Raw genomic sequence first — 8,718 nt, forward strand, 5'->3', positions numbered from 1 at the left:
GACATAGCCATTACGCTAACTGCTGTTCCCAGCAGTTTATTCTTATCTACCAACTGTTCGTGTGGCAGAGAGAGAGAGAAAGAAGGAAAGAAAACGGATCGTGTTTTCCACTTCTCTCCTGCTAAGGAGTGACGAGTCTCTTGCTGGACCAGAGCCAAGGTGCTCATTTATAATCCCAGAAATGGAGGGGAAAGGAAAGAAACCTTAAGATTCACAAAGGTTAAGATGATGTACATGATAGAAAGAGCTTGGGGCCAGCAGGTGACATAATGGTTACGGCAACTGGACTCCCACATGACTGACCACAGTTTGAATCCTAGACCTGGTGGCTTGAAACCCATGTTGGGGTGTGTGTGTGTGTGTGTGTGTGTGTGTGTGTGCCCACAATCCCAGCAGGAGAATGGAGGAGAAGGGATTGCAGTGTGACCATCCCGGCTACAGGGCGAATTCTCACTTTTCCTCTCTCTGTCTCTGTCTCTCAGGTAAGGAAAAAAAGCAAAGATCTACTGGCTCAGTGGGGAAGGTAATGTCAAGGCAGTGGAGAAGCGGAGAATTCTTTCCCCCAGACACTAGTCAGGCGCCTATAGGGATGTTTGAATTAATTCTTTAGGAATTTTAGAAAATTGTGTTCAGCACTAACGTAACAAATTGGGTTTTTATTGTTGCTGGTACGCTTTTAGAATATACACACACATAAACAGAGGTTGAGTATTCCTTATTCAAAACGCTTAGGACCAGAAGTAGTGCGACATTTACATATGCATAATGACACACCTTGCAGATAAAACTGAAGAATTACCACAAAATTCATTTATATTCATATGTATGTAGCCTGAAGGTAATTTTATACATTTTTGTTATTTTGTATTACAGTGTTTTTATTGTGACCCATTATATAAGGTAGTGTGGTGTTTTCCACTTGCTCGCAAAAATGTGGATTTTGGAATTTGGACTTTCAGGTGAAGGATGTTCAGCCTGTATTTGATTTTTATTTACTGGACGGCTGGTACTTTGGTATCATATAAGTTTGGACCACATGGTCTCAAGGCTTAGGAGAGCTATAAAAACCAATATCGAAGGATCTTACATAAACATGTAACAGGAATGGTGGAACAGAAATTGTGCAAACATAGTAAACCAAACCCTGCAATCTCTTCTTCCCTAACACTTTCTACCATTGGTCAGAATGGACTACATTTTGATGCATGAAAGTACTCCGATGTTTTGGCTCTCTGTTTTCACTCCAGTAGCCCTCTGGGAATGGCTTCTTGTGCTTTCTAGACTGATAGAATGCATCTTTACTTATAGATCTCTTTTATGACTAAACCCCTTTTCATTTGTTCATGTGTTCATTTTAAAATAATTCATTGGATTGTGGGGGTTGCGTGGCCTGAGACAAAGAAAGACCTAAGGGAGTTTAGTACCTATTTAGAGAGATGCCATCCATATGTAGCTGGACCACAGGGAAGAGTCAAATCCATTTCAAAGTAACCTACATCAAGTAGAAATCCTAGCACTTTTGCGTAAGTGAGTCTTCTTTAGGTGTTTTGATCACTTCCACTGAGCATAAGGCAGCTGGAAAATGATGCAAAGGGCTCATTAGCTGATTGTCAAAGCAGAATCATTCTGAGCTTCGCCCATTTGGAAACCAAGCAGGGGAAGTGGGAAGACTGCCCAGCAGTCAGCAAAGAGACCTTTCTACTATGAGATGATGCAGATTTGAATATTAAAAATTGAATTGCAGTCTTCATTTCTGAATCTCCTACTGACCATGAACATAGAAATAACTGGTCTTTTCTATGAGTCTAGAAAGATAAGATCCTGATATTAGTAAACAATCGAATCAAGTTTTTTAAGCACTTACTCTATGCCAGGCCAAGAGTTGAGCTACTCACGGTAGCAAGCCAAAGCGGCCACTCCATCCAACATGGAGAGTCTAACAGTGCAGTTGCCCTTCAGGGACAACAGAAAAACGCACTCCTACTCTTTCGATGGATTCTGTGAGCCCTGGCCTGGAGTCTAGGAGTCATTTTCTTTGGGGCTAGTGTGTTAGACTCTGGATTTCTAAGCTACAGAGAAAGGTAATCGTTTCCTTCCTATGATGTTTCAAATATAAAGCTGCCTATTTAATTTCAGAAAGAAAGCAAGCTACCTTTTAGATAATGATGGAGGTCCACATAAGATGCTATTCACTGGAGTAATTTAAAAACATAGGGATACACAAGGGATGTGGAAGCAGAATCTGTAACATTTTGAATAAGGAATGAGTACTCCCGTGGAGGAAATCAAAGCTCTATAAATAGAACGTGTCCCGGGAAAGGTCTAATATCAACCTTGAACAACTGTGGATTTAAGATAACATTTTTAACATACTGAACTATCTGTATTTCAACTCAAATACGGTAGAAAAGATGCAGTTACATCACAGGAGTCGTTTGCTTTTGTTATCGTTATGGTCTGTCACCTGCTTCTATATTAAACTGCTGAACTGACTTCTAATTTCATTCTCCATCCCTCAGCTTTTGGGTTCTTAACAAAAGCAAAACTGATGTTGTGAAGTGCAGGGTCTTTTTTTATCTGCTCAGCCTCTAATAAACCAGGGCTAATCAACATTTACAAAAAAAAAAAAACAGGAAGACAAAGGAAATCCATTGACATAATGTTTTAGTACTGAACATTTAAGCAAGAACTGTAGTTTCTACCAGCAAATGTCCTTTCTAACTAGAAATCTAGATCTTTGAAAAGGTAGACTAAAATCTGGCTGCATAAAATATGTCCCACTTAAACCTTTGTTATAAGTAATTTGGAATAATTTGGAACTGTATTTTTTTACGCTGTTATGTACACAACAAGAGACAAAGACAGGTGATATTTCAGAAAAAGAATATTAATTCTGCATGGTAAGGCAGCGTGATACAGCTCATATTCACAATGAGCATGCATAATATTTAAATCAGGCAAGAAAAAGCTGTTAAGATTGTTTTTCTTTAAAAGAACATATTGTTCTTCCATAAAAGACTTACGTAGATTGTGTCTTAGTTCCAAAAGCTCCAACAGAGTAGGACTGAACCTCTGCTTGATTCTAAAAGTACGTGCTCCTTTTGAATTTACTGCCTGGCACTTACGACAGGATCTACTTGCACGAGAAAAAAAGAGAAAAATAAAAAAATTTCAATTTTGTCTTTGTGAAACAAACTATGTTTTCCTCACAGACAAAATGAATATAACAAAAGCCAAATGTTTAAACAGATGAGAAGAGTGTTCTCGATTTAAAAAAATAAAAGAAAGAAAGAAAAGGAAAAAAGCACAAGAACCCAAAGTCATCTTTTAAGTAGTTTTAAAAAACATATGACATATGTAACAGAGAGGTGAAAACGTTTTACTGGCATTTCATCTAACACATATAATGACCTTTTTCCAGTGAAAGTAAGCATTGGTTAAGATCATAGATAGGCCATAGTTCATCATTTTCTGGACCTTCAGTTACACCATAATCAACCCTGGTCCCTGCAATGGTAAGATAGATACACTCCCAATGAAATGGTGCCTCAGTCCCTTAAATGCCAGAGTCTCCAAAGCTTTAAATCAAAAGTAATGTACTTTGAGGTTGAAATTATTCCAATCCAGCTAGGTCTCCACAGGTCTCCATATTCTCCATTAGAAAAACACAACCTTAATCCATTTCAAGAAACATTCACTTTGTTAATCTCTAACATGTTTCTGATTTTCTAAGTAGAAGACACAGAGTACATAGAACAATTTAGCCTTAGCTGTGCCACTGGCTTCACATCTATGGCACTGGAAGTTCTAAGCTGTTCCTTCCGGTTCTTACCAGATTTGTCACACAAGGAAAATCTCTGGTTAGTACAGACACATTTTTTTAAAAGAATTATTTGTTCCATTTTTTGTTATTACTATTAGTTTTAAATTTTGCTACAGGGCACATGTGCTCACTAGAGAGAGACAGAAAGAGAGAGAGCGTGAGAAAGCAAGCTGCCAGATCCAGGATTAGAACTACAGACAGCCATGTGGGAGTCCAGCACCTAAACCACCATGCCACCTGCCAGTTCCAGTAAGAGGTCATTTTAAAATTACAATGCACAAGTAAAATAAGTCCAAGATTCCCCCTCACATCATAATTTTCTGAATTTCTAATTCCAGAGTCACAAAGTTGCAGTTATTTAAGATCTGAATAGAAAGACTTAGAAAGTGATCAATAGCAGTTTCTCTTGTCACACATTGGGGACAGTTTTAGTGAAAGCTGTGAAGTCACACTTATGTCCCAGAAGTAAATGTGTAGGTGAATGGTGATAGGAAAAGAAGTCAGGTCTTTTTTATTATTTGGCAATAATAGCTCAGAAAATTTAAATACAGTCTTGCACTGCATAACAACATTTCAGTCAACAACGGACCACTTATACAACAGTGATCCCATAAGATTATATATCACTATATTCCTTTATAATGAACAATATTGCTTTTTCCAGCATGAATGTGGTGTAGATCAAGTCAAGACAAAGACAATACCACATACATTATCATCACCAAAGAACTTTTCATTGTGTCAATTAAACGTATTTTCCCCTGCTCCCCTCCGTCTCTCCCCTCTATTACCCACTCCCGATTACCCCTATCTTTACCATCTCCAGTACCTCCAGTTGCCCTCCCTACCGCTATACCTTCCAACTTTCCGTTTCTGCTATATGGTGCAGACATCCGGCACATTTTGAAAGAGGACGTACAAAGTCTGTCTGTCACACTCTGGTTTGCTTCACTTACATTAAGTTTTCCATATTCATCCACTTTGGATCAAATGTCAGGGTCTCATTGCTTTCGCAGCTAAGTAGTATTCCATAGAGCACATCTATCATATTTTTCCAATCCACTCGTCTATTTTTGGAAATTTGGGTTGCTTCCATGTCCTAGCAATTGTAATAATGCTGCAATAAAAACAGATGTGCAAGTGTTTTTCCAACTGAGGGTTTTTTTCTATTTTTTGGGTAAATACCTAAAAGTGGAATTACTTGTTCATATGGCAGTTCTATTTGTAGGTTTCTGAGGAGTCGCTCTATCATTCTCCACAGTGGTTGTACTAATTTGCGTTCCCACCAACAGCGTAGGAGAGTCCTGTATCGCCACAGCCTCGCCTGCACTTATCATTATTTATTTTAGCCATTCTAATGGGTCAAGTGGTATCTCATTATGGCTTTGATTTGCATATCCTTTATGATAAGAGAAATTGAGCATATTTTCATATGCTTTTGAGCCATTCATATGTCTTCTTTGGACAGTTATCTGTTCAGCTCATTTTTCCATTTTTTAATTGGATTGATTAATTTTTTGTGGGTAAGCTGCTTGAGTTCCCCATATATTCTGGTTCTCAGTCCCTTATCTGATATATAGTTTGAAAATATATTCTCCCAGGACCAGCAGTTAGCATAATGGCTATGTCACTGAACTCCCATGTAGCCAACTGCGGTTTGAGTCCCAGACACAGTGGCTTAAACTCACACCGGGCACGTGTGCATGCATGCCCAAGATCCCAAGAGGAGAATGGAGGAGAAGGGATTGTGGTATGGCCATCCTCCCTGGGGGGTGCTTTCTCGCTTTCTATCTCTGTCTCTCTCTGTCTCTCTGGATAGTGCACGCACCCTATAGCAAAAACCTCTCCCCCAAAAAAAGAAAATATATTCTCCCACTCTGTTTTCTCACTCTAATTATTGTTTTTTTTGCTGTACAGCCTAATACTGTCCCATTTGTCTGTTTTTAGAACTATTGGCGGTATTTTGAGGTCTTCTTTAAGAGGATTTTTTCTATTCCAAGGTCTTAATTTCTTCTGTAGTTGTAAAATCATTCAGGAATAGATTGTTTCGTGTCCATGTGTTTGTGTATTTTCGAGGGCTCTTTCTGTAGTGATTTCAAGTTTTATTCCATCATGGTCAGAAAAGATGCTGGGTATAGTTTCTATACCTTTGAATTTGTTAAGGCTTGTTTCGTGTCCTATCATGTGGTCGATCTTCAAAAATGTTCCATGTGGGAGTGAGAAAAACGTATGTTTTGTGGTAGTGGGATGAAATATTCTATGGATGTCTGTCAAGTCCACTTCATGTTCGGTATCATTTAGATCTTGTATCTCTTTGTTTACTTTTGCATAGATGATCTGTACAAAAGACACAGTGAGGTGTTGAGCTCCCCTATCCTTACTGTGTTGCAGTCTCTCTCTCCCTTGAGATCTAACAGCCTCTCTCTGAGATTTAATACATTTAGCAGTTAGGTGCTTAATACTTAGAGACTAAATACATTTAGTATTTAGGTGCTCCTGTGTTGGGTGCATAGATATTTACCAGTGTTATATCTTCTTGGTAAAAACAAGTCCTTTTAGAGACCAACAGTTAGCATAATGGCTATGTCGCTGGACTCCGATGTAGTCGACCGCGGTTCGAGTCCCGGACCTGGTGGCTTAAACTCATGCCAGGCGCGTGTGCGTGTGTGCCCAAGATCCCGAGAGGAGAATGGAGGAAAAGGGATCACGGCGTAACCATCCCCCCTGGGGGGATGATTTCTCACTTTCTGTCTCTCTCTCTCTGTCTTTCTGGGGAGCGCACACACTCTACAGTGAAAACCTCTCCAAAAAAAAAAAAAAGTCCTTTTAGTACTATACAGTGTCCTTTTTTGTCTCTTCTGACATTTTTCATCTTTAAGTCTAGTTTGCCTAAAATCAGTATCACTACTCCAGCCCTTTTTGATTTCCATTTACATGGAATATCTTTATCCAGACCTTCACTTTTCAGTCTATGTATGTTCTTATCAGTGAGTTGTGTTTCATAAGCAGCATATAGATGGCTTTTGTTTTTGTATCCATTAAGCCAGTCTGTCTCTTTTAATGGAAAAAATCAGTTCATTAACATTCACCATTATAATGATAATTGCAGACTTATACTTGTCATTTTGTTAGTCATCTTGCAGGGGTTTTTATTTATTTATTTATTTTTTATCTTATTTCTGTTTATCTCTCTTTAGTTATCCTGATACTCCCCTCAGTACTTCCTTTAGAGCTGATCTAGTATTGGTGAATTCTTTGTTTTTTGTTTATCTGAGAATACTTTTATTTGTTCTTCCTATTTGAAGGATAATTTTGCTAGATATAATATTCTAGGTTTAAATTGTTTTTCTTTCAATGTTTTGAATACATTTTCCCATTTTTTCCTTGCATGAATTGTTTCAATTGAGGGATCTGATGTTAGCCTAATGGGATACCTTTATAAGTAATTTGGCATTTCTCCCTTGCCATTTTTAAAATATTGTCTTTGTCTTTGATTTTTATCAATCTGGCTATGATGTGCTGGGGGGAATATTTTTGTGTGTTGATTTTATTTGGGGTCCTTTTAATTTATTGGGTTTGAATTTCTTCATGCTTCTGTATATTTGGAAAATTTTCAAATTGTATTTCATGAACGAGGTTTTTCTTGCCTTTAGCAGATTTTTCACTTTCTGGAATACCGATTATATAGATATTTCAGCATTTCTTGGTGTTCAGAATTTTTCATATGTTGTCCTCATTTTTTTTTCATTCTTTTTGATGACTTGGTCTATGTTGGAGACTGTCTTCAATGTCAGAAATTATTTCTGCATGGTTCAATCTGCTGTTAATGCTTTTCTATGGAAATTTTTATTTTTTATATTATATTCTCCATTTCCAGAAGTTCTGTTTGATTCTTTTTTAGCGTGTCAACTTCTTTATAAAATTCCTCTTTCATGTCTTTCACGTGTCAATTTCTTTATAAAATTCCTCTTTCATGTCTTTCATGTCCTGACATGATTTTCTTCATTTCCTTGAACTGGTCGTTTATTTTCTCTTAAAAATAGTTTTGTCACTTTGAATATTTGGAATTCTTTTCCTGACATTTCTGTGTGTTCGTCTGTGCTGTGCTCACCTAGAAAACAGTTACCCTCCTTGCTTTCTCATATTTCTTCAATATTGCACTGGTTTTGGTTCATCTGATGCAGTATTCACTTTTTCCTATTTATTGGAGTAGATTCTGTAGTATTAGAAGAGGAAATTTCACCTTTCGTTCCCAGGTGTGTTTCTATTGGAGGACTGTGTCTCCCAGGTCAGGGCAGGTCTGGGTAATTTCTGGTGCTTGGCTCCTCTACCAAACTTTCAGTTCTTGATGAGGTGGTAGCAAGCTAAGGGGACAGAACTCAGTGAAGAGGAGGATCAAGTCGCACACTGCGTCTGGTGTGCCAAAACTTTGCAAAGTTATTCCCAGACACTGAGGGTGCACTCAGGAAAGGAGGCCTGAGTAGACCAGGCCAGAGTCTCCTAGTGGGTGGGGCAAGTCCAGGCAACAAGAGAGCTGGGGAATGGGAACGGAGTGACAAAAACTCTAAAGATATTCCCAGGCTCCATGGGTGCACTCACCAGAGAAGGCTTGCCAAAGCCAGGCCAGAGTCTCTTGGTGGGTGGAATGAGCCCAGGCAGCCAGATCACATCCCATAAGATTTTGGGGAGCTGAAAAGTGTTATCACCTAGTGATGTCATAACTGTTGGAATGTCTCAGTGCAATGTGGTACTCACATTTGTGGTGATGCCAATGTAAACAAACCTACTGTACTGCCAGTCAGATAAACGTATAGCACACAGAATCATATATAGTAGTTAATGTTTGGTAATGGTAATATATTATTGTTATTAGTTTGTGCATTTAGTATGCTATA

The sequence above is a fragment of the Tupaia chinensis genome, unplaced genomic scaffold (genome assembly GCF_000334495.1).
Source record: "Tupaia chinensis unplaced genomic scaffold, TupChi_1.0 Scaffold139897_1, whole genome shotgun sequence".
Classification (NCBI taxonomy): domain Eukaryota; kingdom Metazoa; phylum Chordata; class Mammalia; order Scandentia; family Tupaiidae; genus Tupaia; species Tupaia belangeri.